The sequence below is a fragment of the Arachis hypogaea genome, chromosome 7 (assembly GCF_003086295.3).
Source record: "Arachis hypogaea cultivar Tifrunner chromosome 7, arahy.Tifrunner.gnm2.J5K5, whole genome shotgun sequence".
NCBI lineage: Eukaryota > Viridiplantae > Streptophyta > Magnoliopsida > Fabales > Fabaceae > Arachis > Arachis hypogaea.
Window position 1 is genome coordinate 58006764 of NC_092042.1, and position 20182 is coordinate 58026945.

The 20182-nt window shown below is 34.1% G+C and overlaps 1 non-coding gene across 1 annotated transcript; it reads left to right on the forward strand.

Moving 5' to 3' along the window:
* Positions 1-3423: 3423 nt before the first annotated feature.
* On the forward strand, positions 3424-3530 carry LOC112704685 (small nucleolar RNA R71). The gene has a single exon (XR_003155297.1). It is a non-coding gene; the product is annotated as a small nucleolar RNA R71 (small nucleolar RNA).
* Positions 3531-20182: the final 16652 nt, after the last annotated feature.

The window sequence follows — 20182 nt, forward strand, 5'->3', positions numbered from 1 at the left end:
GTGCTTGGGATGGGCACTTCAGCAGCTTTGATATCAGCAACCTCAATGCCTAGTGTGGAATCCTCTTCTGTCACTTCTTCAAGTGTTTCTTCAAATGTTTCTTACACCACAATGTCCACTGCATCCAACCTCATACATTCTCCTAGTGACTCCTGTGGGTAGCTCATGGCCTTGAACACATTAAACACCATTTTCTTATCATGTAACCTAAGGGTAAGTTCACCCTTTTGGACATTAATGATGGCCCCAGCAGTGGATAAAAATGGCCTTCCCAAGATTATTGAAGCTTTGGCTTCTTCCTCCATATCCAACACCACAAAGTCAGCAGGGAAAATGAAGTCTCCCACCTTCACCAACAAGTCCTCTACTATTCCATGAGGGAATTTGAATGACCTGTCTGCCAATTGGAGAGCCATTCTTGTTGTTTTAGCTTCCTCAATCTTCATTCTTTTCATCATTGTTAAGAACATCAAATTTATGCTGGCTCCTAAATCACATAAGGCTTTCTCCATTGTAATTTCTCCCATAATGTAGGGGATTTGGAAGCTTCCTGGGTCCTTCAATTTTTGAGGCAGTTTGTGTTGGATGATAGCACTACATTCTTTAGTTAAAACCACAGTTTCATCATTCTTTCAATTTCTCTTCTTAGTCATTAATTCCTTCAGAAACTTAGCATATAGTGGCATTTGCTCTAATACTTCAGTGAAGGGAATGTTGATCTGCAACCTCTTGAACACCTCTAGGAATCTGGAGAATTGGCTGTCTTTTGCATTCTTCATCAACCATTGAGGGTAAGGAGCTTTTGGGATAAATGGCCTTAGGGCTTCTTTTTCTTCTGATGGATTGGAAGCAGGTGTTTGTGCTTCTTCCTTCTTCCTTGAACTTCCCTCTGCTTCTGGTGCACGAAATTGTGATCTCTAATAATGGCATTCAACTTGGTACGCGCGTTTATAACTCAGCACTTTCTTCACAACCTCGCACAACTAACCAGCAAGTGCACTGGGTCGTCCAAGTAATAAACCTTACGTGAGTAAGGGTCGATCCCACGGAGATTGTTGGTATGAAGCAAGCTGTGGTCAACTTGAAATTCTCAGTTAGGCAGATAATATGTAGTTATGGAGTTTTCGAATAATAATAATAAATAAATAGAAAATAAAGATAGAAATACTTATGTAAATCATTGATGGGAATTTCAGATAGGCGTATGAAGATGCTGTGCTCCTTCTGAATCTCTACTTTCCTACTACCTTCATCCAATCCTTCTTACTCCTTTCCATGGCAAGCTGTATGTAGGGCATCACCGTTGTCAATGGCTACATCCCATCCTCTCAGTGAAAAAGATCCAAATGCTCTGTCACAGCACGGCTAATCATCTGTCGGTTCTCGATCATGCCGGAATAGAATCTATTGATTCTTTTGCGTTTGTCATCATGCCCAACAATCGCGAGTTTGAAGCTCGTCATAGTCATTCAATCCTTGAATCCTACTCGGAATACCACAGACAAGGTTTAGACTTTCCGGACTCTCATGAATGCCGCCATCAATTCTAGCTTATACCACAAAGATTCTGATTAAGGAATCCAAGAGATATGCACTCGGTCTAAGGTAGAACGGAGGTGGTTGTCAGTCACGCGTTCGTAGGTGAGAATGATGATGAGTGTCACAGATCATCACATTCATCATGGTGAAGTGCAACGAATATCTTAGAATAGGAATAAACTGAATTGAATAGAAAATAATAGTAATTGCATTAAAACTCGAGGTACAGCAGAGCTCCACACCCTTAATCTATGGTGTGTAAAAACTCCACCATTGAAAATACATAAGTGATGAAGGTCCAGGCATGGCCAAATGGCCAGCCCCCAAAACGTGATCACAGGATCAAAAATACAATCCCGGATGTCTAATACAATAGTAAAATGTCCTATTTATACTAGACTAGCTACTAGGGTTTACAGAAATAAGTAATTGATGCATAAATCCACTTCCGGGGCCCACTTGGTGTGTGCTTGAGCTGAGCTTGAGTTTTACACGTGCAGAGGCTTCTTTTGGAGTTGAACGCCAAGTTGTAACGTGTTTTTGGCATTCAACTCTGGTTCATGACGTGTTTCTGGCGTTTGACTCCAGAATGCAGCATGGAACTGGCGTTGAGCGCCAGTTTGCGTCGTCTAATCTCGAATAAAGTATGGACTATTATATATTTCTGGAAAGCTCTGGATGTCTACTTTTCAACTCCATTGAGAGCGCGCGATTTGGATTTCTGTAGCTCCAGAAAATCCATTTCGGGTGCAGGGAGGTCAGAATCCAACAGCATCAGCAGTCCTTTGTCAGCCTTCTTATCAGAGTTTTGCTCAGGTCCCTCAATTTCAGCCAGAAAATACCTGAAATGAAAGAAAAATACACAAACTCATAGTAAAGTCCAGAAATGTGAATTTAGCATAAAAACTAATGAAAACATCCCTAAAAGTAGCTAGATCCTTCTAAAAACTACCTAAAAACAATGCCAAAAAGCATATAAATTATCCGCTCATCAGCTTCCTCGTCTTGAGTTTCCCTTGAGGTCCCTTTCAATTCCTTTCCACTTTTGAGGGTAATAGCTTTGCATTCCTCTCTCGAAGTTGTCTTGGTGGCATTACAAGAGCTAAGGCCAGGGGCTTGCTTGGACAAGTATCCAATTTGTGCTTCAAGTTTTTGAATGGCAGCATCTTGATTTTGCAGATTGGATCTCACTTCCTCCTTGAAATTTTTCATGTCTTGAGACTCCTTGAAAAGATTGGTGAGTATAGCTTCGATCCTGGACAGCTTATCTTCAGATGGCAGATTGGTAGCTGAGTGTTGAGGCTGATTGGCTTGGGCTTGATATGGTGGCTGAGAAGAATTGTTGTATGGTTGTTGATATGATATTGGATTGGTTTGTTGGTAACTGTACTGGTTAGTGTTATGAGGTTTCTGATCTTAGCCTTGGTTTTGTTGGTTTCCCTACCCAAAGTTTGGGTGGTTCCTCTAACCAAGGTTATAGGTTTTTGAGTATGGATCATGAGCTTGCCTAGATGAATTTCCAAGGTAATTGGCTTCCTCTCAGTTAACTCCTTCCTCTGTGTCCAACTCTCCTTGAGGTGATGGTTGAGTATGGATGGCTGCATCCTGATTCTTCTTCATTTGCTTGGTCAATTCAGGTAGTTGCTTAGTGATCATCTTATTTTGGGCCAAGATTGTATCCATGTTGTTCAGCTCTATGACTCCTCTGTTGTTGCTTCTCTCTGAGGTATAGAAATACTCATTGTCATCCACTATTTTTATGACATCAATGGCTTCTTCAATAGTCTTCTTCTTGTTAAGGGAGCCTCCAGATGAGTGGTCTACAGCTTTCTTTGATTCATAGGAAAGCCCTTCATAAAAGATGTGCAGTTGCACCCACTAATTAAACATATCAGGGGGCATTTTCTTGTCAATTCTTTGAATCACTCCCAAAATTCATATAAGGTTTTACCATTCTGCTGTCTGAATGTCTGTACCTCAGTTCTCAGTCTATTCAGTATTTGAGAAGGGTAGAACCTTGCTAAGAATCTATTTACCACATCTTCCCAGGTTGTCAAGCTTTCTTTGGGAAATGATTCTAGTCATTTGGATGCTTTGTCCTTCAAAGAGAATAGAAATAGTAGCAATCTATAGGTGTCAGGATGAACACCATTAGATTTAACCGTATCACATATACTTAGGAATGTAGTGAGATGCTGATTAGGGTCTTCTTGGGCACTTCCTCCGAAAGAACAATTGTTTTGGACATGTGTGATGAGCTAAGGCTTCAATTCAAAATTATTAGCATGGATGGTTGGCTTTTGAATGCTGCTACCACAGTTTCCTGGGTTTGGATTGATGTACGAGCCTAGGACTCTCCTCTCTTGTCTAGCAGGGTTGGCTGCACCTCCTCTGGCATAGTTGTTCAGCTCTCCTTCATGATTGTTTTCCATATCATCCTCCATATTTATATCCAAATTTTCCTCCTCTTCCTCTGCACCAATAGCCTTCTTTCCTCTTGATTCCCTCATTAATCTAAGGAAGGTTCTCTCCGGTTCACTATCAAAAGAGGTCAAGGTTTCCCTTCTTCTACCTGTCATACAATGAACAAGAACAAGAAACAGCAAGTGCAGAATCCACTAAAATAGAGTATAGTTAGCATGGTTAGAGCAATTTATCAAATGGTTAGTGGGTTAGCTTGCTGGAAAGTAAGGAAATAAAGAAAAATAAAGAGAAACAACTAAAATTGTAGAAAGTAAAATTAAACAGCTGAAATTGAAATTCAATTAAACAAAGAAAGGAAAAATGCTCAATCAAGTTATCCTCCAATTTAGTAATTGTCAATATAAAACTAATCCCCGGCAATGGCGCCATAAACTTGATACACAAAAACTTTTCTCACAACAAATTTCCTTCTGGCAAGTGCACCAGATTGTCGTCACGTAAAAATTCACTATAGAGTGAGATCGAACCCACAGGGATTGGTTGGTTGATCAACGTTAATTGAAGAATTATTCTAGTTGAGCTAAATCGAAATTGAAATTGGGATTTGCAAAATTTAAATTGGTGGGAAACTTAAAGTGCAAGAAATACAAAGGACTGAAATTAAATTACCGAAATGTAAGAAGCAAAAATTTAAATTGTAGGAATTAAAGTGCAGAAGCTTAAATTGCAAGAAATTAAAAGGGAATGGGGTTGTTAAGCATCGAAGTAAATTGCAGAGTGTAAAGAAAGGGGTAGATCAGAGATAGGGAAGCTCGTTGGGGTCAGGAGATGTGATAATCCTCCAGATCAAATTCATTTTCATCTCTTCCTCAAACAATACATTCATTGATCTCCTTGGGAATCTTAGGTGATTAGATCCCAGTTCCTTGGCAATCTAATCTCTCTAAGCATGAATAATTGCCCAATTCCTTGATTTAAGTGCTCATGGGAAGAGATGAAGTTCGTTTACTGATTATACCACACATATTCATAGATCAAAGTGTTGGGAGGATTACATGTCACGATATCCATCCAAACCCCAATCTAATCCAATGTAAGAAAGCATTTCTAGCATGATCTCCTCATTCCTCTTCCAAGATTCAAAGGAGATCCAATTATGAATAGCTTCTTTTCCAAGATAACTATCTAATTAGATGAAGAACGAAAGCTTTCTAGCAAAATCAAGAGAAAAGAAAGAAGAAGAATAATGAAAACTAATATTGATCCATTGAATTACACATAGCTCCCTAACCCAATAAAGTGGGCTTAGTTGTTCATAGCTCTCTTAATGGAAATTAGTAATTGAAAATGCATTGCAGTGAATTGAAATTACAAAGAAAAGGAGAATTCTCAGAGTACAACACTCCGAGTTCTCCAAAAGGTCTAAAAAAATGAAAAGTTCCCTCTAACATCAATTCTAAGCTATTTATACACTTTCTGTAATTGTTCATCAAATCATCTCCATTGGGCTTTTGGACTTTGTTGCGGTTGATTTAGTAGGCTTCCAATGCTGTTGAGAGGAGAGGAATGCTCGATTGAATACTTCTGGTGGCCGCGTTTGGGTCCACGTTTGAGGGTAAACGTTGGGTCAAATGTTTCTTTGAAAATTGGGTACTGGTTGCTGTCATTGGCATTTGACTCAACATTGGAGTACCAACGTTCTTCTACCCATGCGTACGCGTGCCTTGCGCGTTTACGCATTTGGGTCCAGAATACGCATCCATGCATGTGCGTAGGCTATGCGTGCACGTGGATGCAAAAATTCCCAAATCCAGCTTTTGAAAGCTTTTCGAAGACGTTGGCTTTCGCGTTAGACTATAAACGTTCCTTCCAACGTTAGCCTATCCACACGTGTGCGTGACCTGCGCGTGCGCGTGGATCATCAAAAGTTATGCTCGCGCATGCGCGCAGTATACGCATACGCATCATTGCACTTTTTCAAATGTAGAATTTTGGAACTCAGATCGCGCATGTTGGCTACCAACGTTTGTGGCAGTGTTGTTGGTCCAACGTTACTCCATCTACGCATACGCATGACCTACGCGTGTGCGTGGATTGTTAGAATTTCCAATCCACACGTGGGCGTACAGCACGCGTGTGCGTCGCCACAATTTTTCCCAATTTCTAGAAAGCACATTTTAGCAAAACATTGGGGGCAACGTTGGCTTGCCAACGTTCCCTCCAACATGGGCACCAGCAAATTATGCAGACTCTGCCTCCCTCTCAACATTGGAGGCAACATTGGTGGCCCAACTTTGGTCACCAACATTGCTTCTCCTTCTTCATTCCATGGCCATTTTTCAACTTTCTTCCATATTTTTCTTTATCTATCATCAAGCAAAACATGCATCAAAGCCTTGCTAACATCATGAGAATATGCATCTTTCTTAGCACACAAGTGATTATGGCAAAATTCTCATGAAAAAGCATCAGATTAACTATGTTTGCATAAATTTAAGTATGCATGATTTTTCAATCCAAATGCTTGCTTATGATGCAAGAAAGTGTAGAAAACTAATAGAAACAAAAGAAAAAGGCTAGTGAAACTAGCCTAAGATGCCTTGGCATCATTCATCAAGCTTGATGAAGAATGTTGACTTTCCGGTCATATGCCTAGATCACCCACTATCCATGTACGACATGTTGTCTTTTATCTTGGATGCTAAGCAAACCTACAAAACAAGCTTAAGTGACCTTAGGTATCCAAATCTTTTTGGATCCTTTGATGTCAAACCATCTTCTTTTTCCCAAGCCATTATAATCACAGACAATTTTGTAAACTTTATCTCCAATCATCCTTTCTCTTATGAAACACTGAATAGGAAAATGTCCATTCTGATTGGATAATCTACAAAATCTATGAGTTTCTATTTTTCTAAAGCTTGTTGAGTTTTGAAACCTTATGTCATTTGAAGATGACGCCATGTTGGTAAAAGAAAGTTTTTCAATAGATTTTGCAGATTTATGAAAACTCAAGCCAGCTTTATTATAAAGAAGTTTTTGACTAGCCAAAAATTGATTTAAGTTTTCAGAACTTTGAGCAAAGGTGCCTAAGTCCTCTTTAAGACTTTTTACCTCTTTGAGTAGCTTTTCATTTTCTTCAAAACAGTTAAGATATGCAACCACAGAATGCTATTTTTCACAACCTTTTATTTCATCTTTCAACCGCTTGTTTTCTTCAACAAGATCAACAGCGGTTTCAACCTCTCTAAACTTTTCTTTAAGAAAACCATTTTCCACTTTCAGTATTTCAATTTGAGACTCAAGATCTTGGTTTTCACTTAGGAAATATTTAATCTTTTCAGAAAGATGATCAATCATAAGATGAAGGTCTTCAGTGCCAGGATTAAGAAATACTACCTGCTCTATGTAATCGGCTATGAGACAGGTTTGAAACTTGGTTTCTGATTCTTTATCTTCATCAGAGTCATTTTCCAGGTCTTCCCAAGATTCCATAAGACTTTTCTTCTTTCCCTTTTTTGGCTTGTCCTCCTTCTTCAGTTTTGGACAATCAGACTTGAAGTGCCCAACTTCTTTACAGTTGTAATAGATTACTTTGCTGAGATCCTTCTTTGGCTTCCTTGAGCTGCCTCCTTTGTTTCGTTCCTTCAGCTTCACCATTTTTCTGAATTTTTTAGCAAACAAAACAAATTTATTTTCAGATGAATTATCACTGAATTCATCATCCAGAGGTTTAGTAATAGATTTGAGAGCAATTTCTTTCTTTTTTTGTATCTTTTTTCAAATATGTGTTTTCAAAAGCAAGCAAATTTTCTCCTCACAAGTACAGATTCAAGATATGTGATCCCCATAGCATCCAAGCTATTGATGATGACGTTGAATCTTTCAAACAGTTCATCTATCATTTCTCCTTCCTTCATTGAGAACATTTCATATTCTTTGTTCAGCATGTCTATTCTAGTCTTCTTCACTAGGGTTGTGCCTTCATGAGTGATTTGAAGTTTGTCCCAGATTTTCTTTGCTGTTGTGCATCTTGATACCCGTCGGTATTCCTCGAAGTTAACCGCACAGTTGGGCAAGTTGATAGCTTTAGCGTTCAGCTCTACTTTCTTCCTGTCTTCCTCATTCTAATCGGCTTCCTCTTTGAGTGTGACCACACCATCAGCTCCTGTAATGGTTGGAAATTTTGGACCTTCCAGGATAATCTTCCAAAGTCTGTAGTTTACAGACTGAAAAAATATCTTCATTCTTTCTTTCCAGTAACTGTAGTTTTTCCCATTGAAGAATGGAAGTCTGTTGCTTGACTACCCTTCTGTCAGAGTATAGGCAACTAGATTTGAGCCATTGTTAGCCGCCATCAGGATATTTTCTCCAAGCTTTGACACCAATTGATGGTAATCAGTGGCTAAGAGAAGGGGGGTTGAATCTTAGCCCCTTTTTGCTGAATGTTACTTTCTGCCATTTAAGATCACTTCAGGAGATATTTCTGCTTTTTGTCTCATAACAAGTCGAGAGACATTTTCTTTTTGTCTCGTAACCGGTTAGGAGATATTTTTTAATTTTGTCTCTTATGCAACAGAAACAGAAATGGAGTAGAAGAGAAAGAGAGAATCACACCCAGAAGTATCCTGCTTCAGCTGCTAAGTACAATGCAGCCTACATCCAGTCTCCATCACAATAGTGATGGAATTTCACTACAATCAACTGATTACATACACCAATTCTTCCCTAGGAACTACCGATTCCTATCCGGGACAAGTCCAAAATCTATCCCTAAAACTGAACTTGACTTGGTCATCTACCAAGCTTTCAACCGCAAAGTGCTAACCCAACTTGCAAGGGAATCCCTACAGGATCATGAAACACAACATACAGATGTACAAAGGAACTCTTAAACATCTATGGCTTTTTCTTTAATTTTGCTCTTTTTGCCTTTTTCCTCTCACTGGATTTTTCTTACAAAACTCACCCTATTTGTCTTTTACCATGAGACTCAGAGAGACAAAACTAAGAAAAAGAAAATAAAATAAAACTCATTGAAGGAGAAGAACTCAGGAAGCTTGGACAGCTATGAGAACTCTGTGCTTTCTCTCCTTGTTTCAAGCTTGTGTTGTTCACCCTTATTATAGAAGGGAAAGCTTCCAAGGTTGAAACCAGTTCAACCAAGCCACCAACATCTTCTCCAACACACAAGGCCGGTTCGGACAGAGAAAAGAGAGAGGAAAAACCCAAAGCAAATCAACATGCATGTACGTTTCTTTCATCCCTTTTCATCAAGCTTAATCAATCTGAGCCTTCCATCTTGACTTTGTCCCCAAGAAAGAATTCTGATCCTTGATGAACTCTTGATCCTTGACAGCTCCATCTGCTCTATTTTTGCTTCTTCTTCCACATAGCTACAGTAGCTACCTTCTGTCTTGGATGAACAAAAGTGGAAACGAGCTTCACCATAGAGATATTCTTCTCTGACCGAGACCAATTGCTTCTACGTTTGGCATGGAGATCTTGAAGCTTCTTCTTCACATCTTGCCTTTTGTGGTGAAAATCTCAGCCATGCCATGCTTTAGATCTTCTTTTCTCAAAGGTCATCTTTACCCTAGCCTTTTTCCTTCTTCAAAGCTTTACTGCTTTTCTGATAACTTCTTCTTTCTTCCTTTCTGTATGACATGACCGTATACAAAGAAAGCGAGGAGAGAGAAGTGAGAAAAAGTTTTGGATACAATGAATGAAATTAAAACAAATTAAATCCTACTTCCAAGGTTGTCAAACTCACGAGTCTAAGTAAACTCGTGGAGCTGACCTAGATTCGACTCGCGAGTTAACTCGTAGACTCGTACGAGTTCACCTGTTATGAAGTTTATATATATCATACATAATGTATATTTACTCAATTCTAACCCTTCAAAATTAATAATATCAATCTTAAAGCACATAATAAATTAAAATAATAGCATACATTATAACAAATACTTTAAAATACACATTCAAATCTTCTATAATTATTCTTATACAAATACAACATAGAACACACAAAATTAAAAATTCTAAATCTGTAATACTAAATTTTTAATTAAACATTGAACAATATCAAATAATCAAATTAACTCTAGTCAAAATAATTAATTACCAATCAGCCATGAATGGATGAACCATCTGACCATCTAATATAAACGATAAGCAATAGGCTAAAATTAGAAGCAATAAAATTTAAAAAGAAAAAAAAACTATAAATCAAGAAGCAAAGGCTCAAAGAAAGGGCAAAAGGTATATAAAAAATAGAGGATACAGAAAAAAAGGGGGCAAAGTCCCAGCAACAGCAGATCAAAGAAAAGGGTGCAGCAGGCAGCGGTGGTGAAGGTGCAGTAGCAGCATGAAACGACGGCGACAAATAGTCATGGATTTTCACGACGGTGCAAACTAAAGTAGAGATAGGACTGTAGGAGAAGTAGTCAAACTCGTGAACGGTAATAGCACGGTGGAGTTGCGGATAGTAGAGATGTAAAGAAATACAAAGCAGAGGGCAACATAAGTAAAATTCACAAAGACAATGGCGCAAATCAGAGCAGAGGTAGCAAACACAAGGGAACAACGGCAGCTCAACGGGGAACGGCGACTACGGCAGAACATGGAGAAAGTGAGACTTGAGAGAAACGACGCAGATGAGTGAGTTGTGAGTGAGTTTTTTTCATTCTTTGGGAGTGTTATCATAACCCTAATAAAAAAGAGTGTTTTTTTGGTTTCAAAATGATGCTTTTTTAGCAAAAATGAAGAAAAATACAAACTCGCTAACTCGGTTCTAGACTCACGAGTTTGTCCGAGTTTGACCAAGTCAAGCCGAGTTTACTCAGGATAGAGTCTATACCCGAGTCAACTTGATTCCATATCTAAACTCGTAAACTCGAGAGTTTAACAACAATGCCCACTTCCATTCTCCTATGCATAGTAACGTGTGAAGAAGTAAATGCCATCAAATCAATTTGAATTTTCTTTCGGTTACCAATGCATGCAATTAACCCAATTTAATTTTGAATTTCATTCTACAAAGGGAGTAGATAACTAAACCAAGCATACTCCATTTTCTTTCTTTTCTTCTTCAATTTCGGACCAACAAATTGTTGGATAAAAAAGAAGCATTATTTTAAACTTCACATTAGTTTCCTGGCCCAATAAGCATTTTGCTTATGGAAAAATAATTCAGTCATTTTGTTTGAAATTATTTTTGCATCAAGATTAAATACTTTCTTATTATATTGGATTCATGTGATTTTTGGTCCAATAAAAATCTGCATACTTAACAAAATTATTAAACAATTAATTGGAATAAAAAATTAAATTAATAACTTTATAATTAATATATTTTAATAATATTTAATTATCATCATATTTTAAATTTTTCAAACTCAATATTTAATTAATCATTAAGTCGGCAATTAATTATGACTAATAAAATCATCAATTATAAGCTAAGAATGAATACTAATTAAAGCTAAGTTATAATTCACCAAGAACAACTAGACCGGTTTATATTTATGTTCTTTTATTGTTAACCAATGCATGCAGATAGCTATTAGAATATAAAGCCTCAGTAAAACGTGCTTCTAAGGCAAATCGCACGTGCCAAAGTTTAGGAAGACGAGTTGTATTATTCATTCGTATTAATAAGATTTTACATATTATACTCTCAATAAGGATTTGTGGTTCTATTTCTCAATTGAAGATTATATATATTGATATCTAATCATGTTTCGTGTGGAGATTGTCATGAAATTTGTTGTAATCTAAAGGCAGCGACTGATTTAAAAAATGTAAACCGAGAATATACATAATATGATAATAATTTTTATAAAAAATATTATTACATAAAAAATAGTTACTAATTTATTTATTATATATTTATATATAAATATATGTGTTATTTAATTTATTTTTAATATATATTTTATATTTAAATATATATTCTTACGAATGGTTATTTTTTATGCACACATAATATAATTATAAAGGATAAGTATTGTTTTGGTCCTTAATGTTGATGGTAAGAATCAAAACCGTACTTGATATAATTTTTTATTTAGAATTGTCTTAAATATTTTATTTCGTATTAAAATCATTCTTTTTAATAAAATTAAAAATTTTATTACTAAATTATTTCTATTTTAATAAAAAATTATAAAACTAAAAAAAATAAAAGAAAAGAATATGTGGGGAGCAGGGAAAACGGGTACGCGAAGGAGGGGGAGAAAAAGGGAAAGGAAAAAGGAAGAGGGGAAAAGGGGAAGGGGAAGGGGAAGGGGAAGGGAAAAGGGAAGAGGGAAGGGGCGGGAGACGGAAATGGCAATACGGTAACTACTCACCACCATCGTCGCGTCTTCTCCATCTTCGCGGGCTCCCTCTCTCTGTCTCTCTCTCTCTCTTCGGCGGCAACGCGATGACCTCCACCTCGCGTCGGGACGAGGCTGAGCTGCGGCTGGGCGCGACGCATTCCTCCCCTCAACGGCAACGCGTGTAACAGCGACGACTCCTCCTCTTTGGTCATTGGCTCGCGTCCTCTCTCTCTCTCCTGGGTGCGACACGATGGCGACGGCAACACGTGTGACGGCGGCGACTCCTCTTCCCTTGGTCACTGACTCGCCGTCACCCCTTCTTCCCCCTCTTTTTTTCTGCTTGAGTTTCTGCTTCTTCTGCTTCTTCGGTTTCTGGGTCTTCTTCTGCTTCTTCTTCTGTCTTTGCTTCTAATTCTAATTTTGATTTGTTATTTTTTGATTTTATTGTTGTTGTGTGTTAATTTTGTTATTGAATTTGATGTTGTTTAATCTGATTTGGTATTTTTGAATCTGATTTGGTGTATTTGGTGGTGGTAAAGATGCCGATGGTGGTGGTAAAAGTGCTGATGGTGGTTAAGGGTATTTTTTTTCCATAAAAAGTGAGAAAAACGATTTTAATACAAAATAAAACATTTAGGACGATTCTAAATCAAAAATTACATCAGAGACGGTTTTGATCCTAACGTTGAAGTTTTGATTCTAACCCTCAACGTTAGGGATCAAAACAATACTTATCCCCTACTACTACTACTACTACTACTACTACTACTACTACTACTACTACTACTACTACTACTACTACTACTACTACTACTACTATTATAGAATATAATTAATCTTCAAAAGGTCTAATTATCAAATTAAAATACTAAAACACTAATTTAAATAATAACATATAATTTAGAATTCTATTTTTTTAAGTTTTATATTTTAGAAAGATTGAATAATCTTTTTCTAATAATGTAATTGAAATATTTTTTTTACATATATCACTAAATGATCATTTAAAAATTCACATCATATACAATTAAATTTTGATGATGGTTATAGTTCAAAAAGTTCTTTTAATTAATGCAGTTATTACGGAAAAAACTAAAATTAACTTTAAAAGAAGAAACATCAATGAATAAATAATATTCTTTCAAGCTAATTTTTAAGAAAGAATACTAATCTCATTTAAATTTGAGAATTGATCATTATAACACATCTAATATAAAATTCTCAAATTGAATATCAAATTTTAAAAGTTGAGTAAAATTTTATTGTAGAGTCAAAATTAATAGTTTAATGGAAATAAATAAATATTATTATCATATACAATTCAAAAAATATTTAAATTGTAGTGATGAGACGCTTGCCCTATACTCTTATATGTAGAATCGTCTCTCTTATATGTAGAATCGTCCCTGTCTGAAAGTTATGCGGTGGGTGGGTGTACCTTATATTTTCTCATATATTTAATAATCATCTTATATATACATTAAAATTAATTATTAATATAAATTATATATTAAAATATAAAATATATATTAAAAATTGAAATTTATATATATATTTATATAAAATATAAAATAACTAATTTTAATGATTAATTTTTATGTATAAATAGTATTTTTTTATATCTAATTTTATTAAAGATCTTTAAAGTAGGATTTGGTAATAAAAAAAAATCCCAAATTACCACTCATGAGTCATGAAGCCACAAACGACGTCAAATCACACACATAAACAATGAAGAATGAAAATGGAAGAATGGTTGCACTAGCTACTTTCATGATAAAAGAAAGATGACAGCCCTACAATTATATATATAACAAAGAGAAAAATAATTAGTTAGCCTGTTCTATCGTTAGTGCATTTTAAGTAAACCCTAAAAGAATAATGGCCTTGTGAAGCATCGTGTGCGGGGAAAGGGGAATGCAATGTAGATACATGATAATTAGCTTATTTATTAGGAAAATTCATATATACAGTATCATTTCTGTGACATCCATGGCAGATGCTTAATTTTAGGCTTTTGAAGGAGGCCATGACCCACCAAGGGATTATTATTATTTCAATCATGATTGCCATGCATGCACAATTGTCAAGACATCACTAATTTAGTAATATCACGGATTGTAATAAATTACATTTTTCTTTCAACACCATCAATTTATTTAAATTATAATAGAAGGACGGACATGCGAAATGTAAGGGCAGAGCCAACTTAGAAAAAGTTCCAATGTCAAAAGCCAAAACTCTTGCTAAGGATCAATAATGATAAGACCATCTTCGCTAAAAAATTCATTTCGGTCCTTATTTATAGTTCACTTGTTATAAAAAATAATTTCATATTAATTTTATATTATAAATAATAAATAAAAACCTAAAATATTTTTTTATTCAAAAAAACTAATTTTAATTCATATTATGACCTTATTTAATTAATTAATTAAAATAATTAAAATTAATATAGTTACTAGTTTTTATAATAATATTATTAAAATTTATAAATTTAAAAATAATTTATTATTAAAAATATTAATATTAAAAAAATTAATAACTTTATATATAACAATAGTGTATAATATATAATTCGAAATTAAACTAATTTGTAAAATATAGAATATAAAAAAAGTGAAATTCTATAGTTAACGACAAATATTATAAAATTGTCATATGTATTTAATTAAGTTTTTTTTCAATGGTCGATGTTGGTGCTGTATATTTTAAAGTCGGGTATTTCTTTAAAAAAACTGATAATACAGTGTAAAATCTTCTTTTTCTTAATGAGGCAGTTAATATAAATTATTAATTAAATAGATAAATAATTATTTAATATAAATAATTATTATAATTATTAATAAATTAAATATAATGCAATTATTTAATTAATTATTATTTAAAAAATTTTATTAAATAATTATTATAAATTAAATTAAATAAAAATATAATTATTTAATATAATTAATTATTATAATTATTAATAAATTAATTATAATTTAATTATTTAATATAATTATTATTAATTATAAATTTATATAATTATTTATTTTTATAATAACTTGTCACCTGATAAGTTATTATTGGACAATAAAAATTTCAACTGAGAGAGACTTTTTTCTCTTCAAAAATATGCTAGAACTCTTTTTTTTTTTCTTTTTCAATGGTTGGCCTCTTCTTTTATTAGAAATAGGACCTCATATTTTGACCGTTGGAATTGCTTCTAAGTTATATACAGAAAATTAGTTATATATCAATTAATTATTTAAATAAAATTATATTAAAAAATGATATATATATTAAAAATATATAAAATAATACATTAAAAATATATAAAATAACACATATAAATACACATAGACATATGATATTTTATTATTTTTTGTATATATAAATTTTTTTATAATAAACATATAAAAGACTACATTAATTTATAAAAGAATAAAATTTTTAAAATAACAGATATTGTATAATTTTAAAAAGATTCAAACTTTAAATATCATAAATAAAAATTGAGTGAAGATAGACTTGAGATGCAATCATATAGGTTGGAGAGCATAGAACGATGCAATACAAGGCCTGAGACGGAGGGTGAAGTATTAATTTGAGCTTGACTTTCGTACAAAATGTAGAGTGGCAAGGAGGCACGTGCATTTTACGTAAAGAAGAACACGCACGTGGGCACATGATCCAATAGCATTGGACAGCTATCTACACTTATCGTTTAAGCTTCGGTGAACACGTATATATTTGTATATAGTTCAGTTTACATTCGCACAAACCTTTTTAACAAGGGACATTCCAATAACAGTTAACATACATATTTTAATTTTTATATTTTCCGGTGTTTTCGATGTGAAGTCCCATGGTTTGATTACAATTAAGGTGGCAATTAGCTAGAGAGATGGATTGAGGAATGTGAGTTTTGTTGCCAAACAAACCATTTGACACTGAACTCGAAGGGCTACAATAGATGATCACGTATATATGATTGTCTCTGGTTTTTGCTGGCATCTTTAATTTATCTAGATAACTTCTTCCTCAAATGATGCTACTAGTGTCTAGTGCAAACACCTGAGTTTCACATGTAGAGAATTACTTCAACATTGTCCTACTTTCAACAAAATATTCAGAACCCACGCCACAAGAAATATGGACTTAAGCAACACTAAAATTTAGTGAGTGCTGTTTTAAATGATTTTAGACAATAATTTTTATAGTGTTATTATTGAAATTCAATTTTTTAATAGTTTATAGCAATAAAATAAAACCATTCTCTTAGATTATTATAAAGAACAATTTTATGATTGTTACAATATTTTTTTATTAACTAATAATTTTCAAATGTTCTTTAAATAATTATACAAAAGATACACATAAAAACTGTTCATAAATATTAAATTTATAATACACATAAAAATCGTTCTTATAAAATTTTAACTGTTAAATACGTAAATAACTTAGGCTGCGTTTGTTTACAGAGAAAGAACACTGGGAAAGGAATATAGAGACACAAAATCGTGTTTGATAGAGGAGACATAGACAGAGATAATAATATATCCAGAGACACTGAATTAGTGTATTTTGTCTCCATCTTGACAGAAAGGACACAGAGACACTAACAAGGGACACAATTTATTTTTCATTTTTTCTTTCATTATTCTTGTTAATTTTTCATAATTATATTTTTTATTATTATATTTTTCATCTCAAATTTTTTGAATAAAAAAAATGAGAATAAATTTGATTTTCATAATTTGTTCTAGTTTATCACCAAACAGAATACAAGAATATAAATTTTCTGTCTCTGTCTATCAGTGTCTTGTCCTGTCCTATTCTCAGTGTCTTGTCCTATCCTGTTCTCAGAAACAAATGCAGCCTTAGTTCCTTGGCCACTCAACTTTCAGCAACTCTTCACTCTTACTCTCATTCTCATACCATTTGTGTCTCACCTTCTTCTTCCTCTTACTTCCTCCCTCGCTAGAATCCATCACCTTCCTCCCTCGTCCCTCACCACATCGTCCCTCACCTTCCTCCTTCACTGCTGCTCACCCTTCTTCCTTTCTTTGTGTCGCTGGCGTCACTCGCTACTTGTTGTAATGACCCAACTCCTAGTATATCATGATCACACCAGAAGCTAAGCATTACTAATTTACCTTCTTACTTATTAACTAATAGTTATTATATGAGCCTGATTTGTTGTTAAAACGTCATCATTTTTACGAGATAAATTTATTTTTTGGAAAACGTTGATCGATTTATCATTGCAAGCATACATGAATAGTTAACATCATAGGCACAATTATTAACAGAATATTCACATATCATTATACATCAATATAATGTTTACATACCCTATTAGTATACATCCCATGAGATAAATATATACATATATAAACATATGACACCCTCAGGCCCTACCCCATACAAAAAGTCACTAAGTTGGTGCTTAGGTTAGCCTAGCACTTCTAGACTCTCCTATTTTCTCTGTATACTAACAAAAGGGAGAGAATAAACTGAAAAAAATACTAAGATAAGATGCCACAAAAAAGAATATCAACTGATGTTCCTCTGACTGAACTCAGATATCGCCATTTGGTAGACCTCCATGTGGCCCGTTTGTAGATGAATTGCTCCCGGAAAGTGATAACTCCTCCTCCTCTGGATCTTCCTCTAAATCCTCCTCTCTTGACTCCTCTGGAACAGATGCTCCACCAAATGAATTACAACTCCCGCCACCCAATACAAGTCCATTAGCATACATAGGAGCTCAAGCTTCGCCTAGTGGGCCAAATTGTGCCTGCAGCTACTCTGCTAGTGAAGGAGGTGCCTGATTCAAGCCAAATGTCGGTTTAGAAATTCACAATAAAATCTCATCGATAGTATAGTTTTAAACCAACAAATTATCCAAATCAAAGTTTAAAAGATTGTCACAATACAAACCAAAATAATCAAGAGTAAAATCCTGGGTCATTCTCCCTAGAAATTATAATCGAGTGCTCTATTATTGGCTATGGAAATGGAAATTTGATAGTAATAAAGGGAAATGTAAATAGTAAAAAGTTAAAGAAGCAAACATTAACTAAATATCAAAAGAAATTAAACTAAGACAATTAGAAAATCAACTAAGAAAGATTTTGGTAAGGGTTGATGGTTCAGGATCACTTTCCTTGTTACTAACCACAACATGGTAATTAGAAGGAGCAAACCCACTTCATCATCTCCAACATCGGAAGAAAGTCAAATGGGCTTAATTAATCCTAATCTATAAGTCCTAATCAACTTACTAATTAAATTAGCAAAAGACTAGCGTCAACGAAAACAAGATTAATCAAAATCTCTAAATTATCAATCAACTTGGATATTGGTAACTCAAGGTCACCCAAGTTACCGATCCAAACTAAGAATGCAAAAGTCTACTCTAAAACTAAAAGGAGGATTTCATCAAACACTTGATGAGCATAGAAATAAAGCATGGCAAAATGCAAGAATTAATGAAAACTATAACTAATCAAGGAAAGAAAACAATAATAGCAACTAAAGTAAATATCAAATGACATGAAAACATAATGTTGCATTAAATGGAAGTAAAATTTAACAATTGTTCATAAACTAAAATAGACAAAATAAAGAAATTAACAAGAGAAACTAAGCAAATTGAGACAACACGAAATGTAAAGAGAACTACTTAAAAACAATAATTAAAATCTACATCTAAGAGAATTTAACCTAAAACTATCTTAAATTCTAGAGAAAAAAGAGCTTTTCTCTTTAAAATTATATCCTAAAACTTGGTTCTAAACTATTCTATGACTACTTTCTTGATCCTCCCTTGTTCTTGCCTTCAAATACTTCAAAAATGAGTTGGATTGGGCCCAAAATTGGCCTGAAATCACAACCAATGTGTTTACTTAAGTAAATCACATGATGACAGTCATGTGCACGCATGAGGGATGCGTACGCATAAGGCATGCGTACGCAACTAGGAAGATTTTCAAAACTTCATTTCTTCATGAATTCTCCACTTTTATATGCTTTTTCTTCATTTCTTCAAGTCATCCTTGCCTTCTAAACCTGAAATTACTCAACAAACACATCAAGCATCGAATGGAATAGAAGTGAATTAAATTTACCGATTTAAGGGCATAAAAAAATTTCTTTTAATTATTAGGCACAATTAAGAGAAATTCACAAACCATCCTATTTCAATGAATAAATGTAAGATAAGTTGATAAAATCTACTCATTTCAATCCAAAATTTACCATAAAATTGTGGTTTATTAACTTCTCCACACTTAAACAATAGCATGTCCTCATGCTAAACATTAAGAAGAGACAAGATCAAGGGATATTACACTTATTATATGCAATTTATCTAAATACACTTTACCTACTCCATCCTATGTAAACTCACTTAGTTAAAGGTAAATAAAAGTCCAACAGCATTGATAAGCAAGAAGGGCAAAAATAACAATGATAGTCTGATGCGAATTTTCAAAACCACAAATTACTAGCAAGTGTACCAGATCGTATCAAGTAATATACCACGGAAGTGGGTCAATTAACTATTATAGTCAGACAATAAAAAATAAGAGTTTTAATAGTAGATAGCATGAAAACAAAAAATTAAACAAGAGCAAACAAAAATTGGTTAAGAAAATAATATGATAAAGATAGTTAAGGTGTCAGAGATGTTCACTCGTTAGAAAAATAATCCTTGTGTCCATTCAGATGAGGTATGCAAAGATCAATCACGACGAATCATAAATAATCAAATTTCAATTTCTTGGAAATTTAATTTCTCTTTAACCTAATTAACCACTAATTCTTTAGTCAATTACTTAAAAAAAAGAGATGAAGAACAATTCTGATTCAATTTCAAGTAAGATTCAAAAATAGTCCGTAGATAT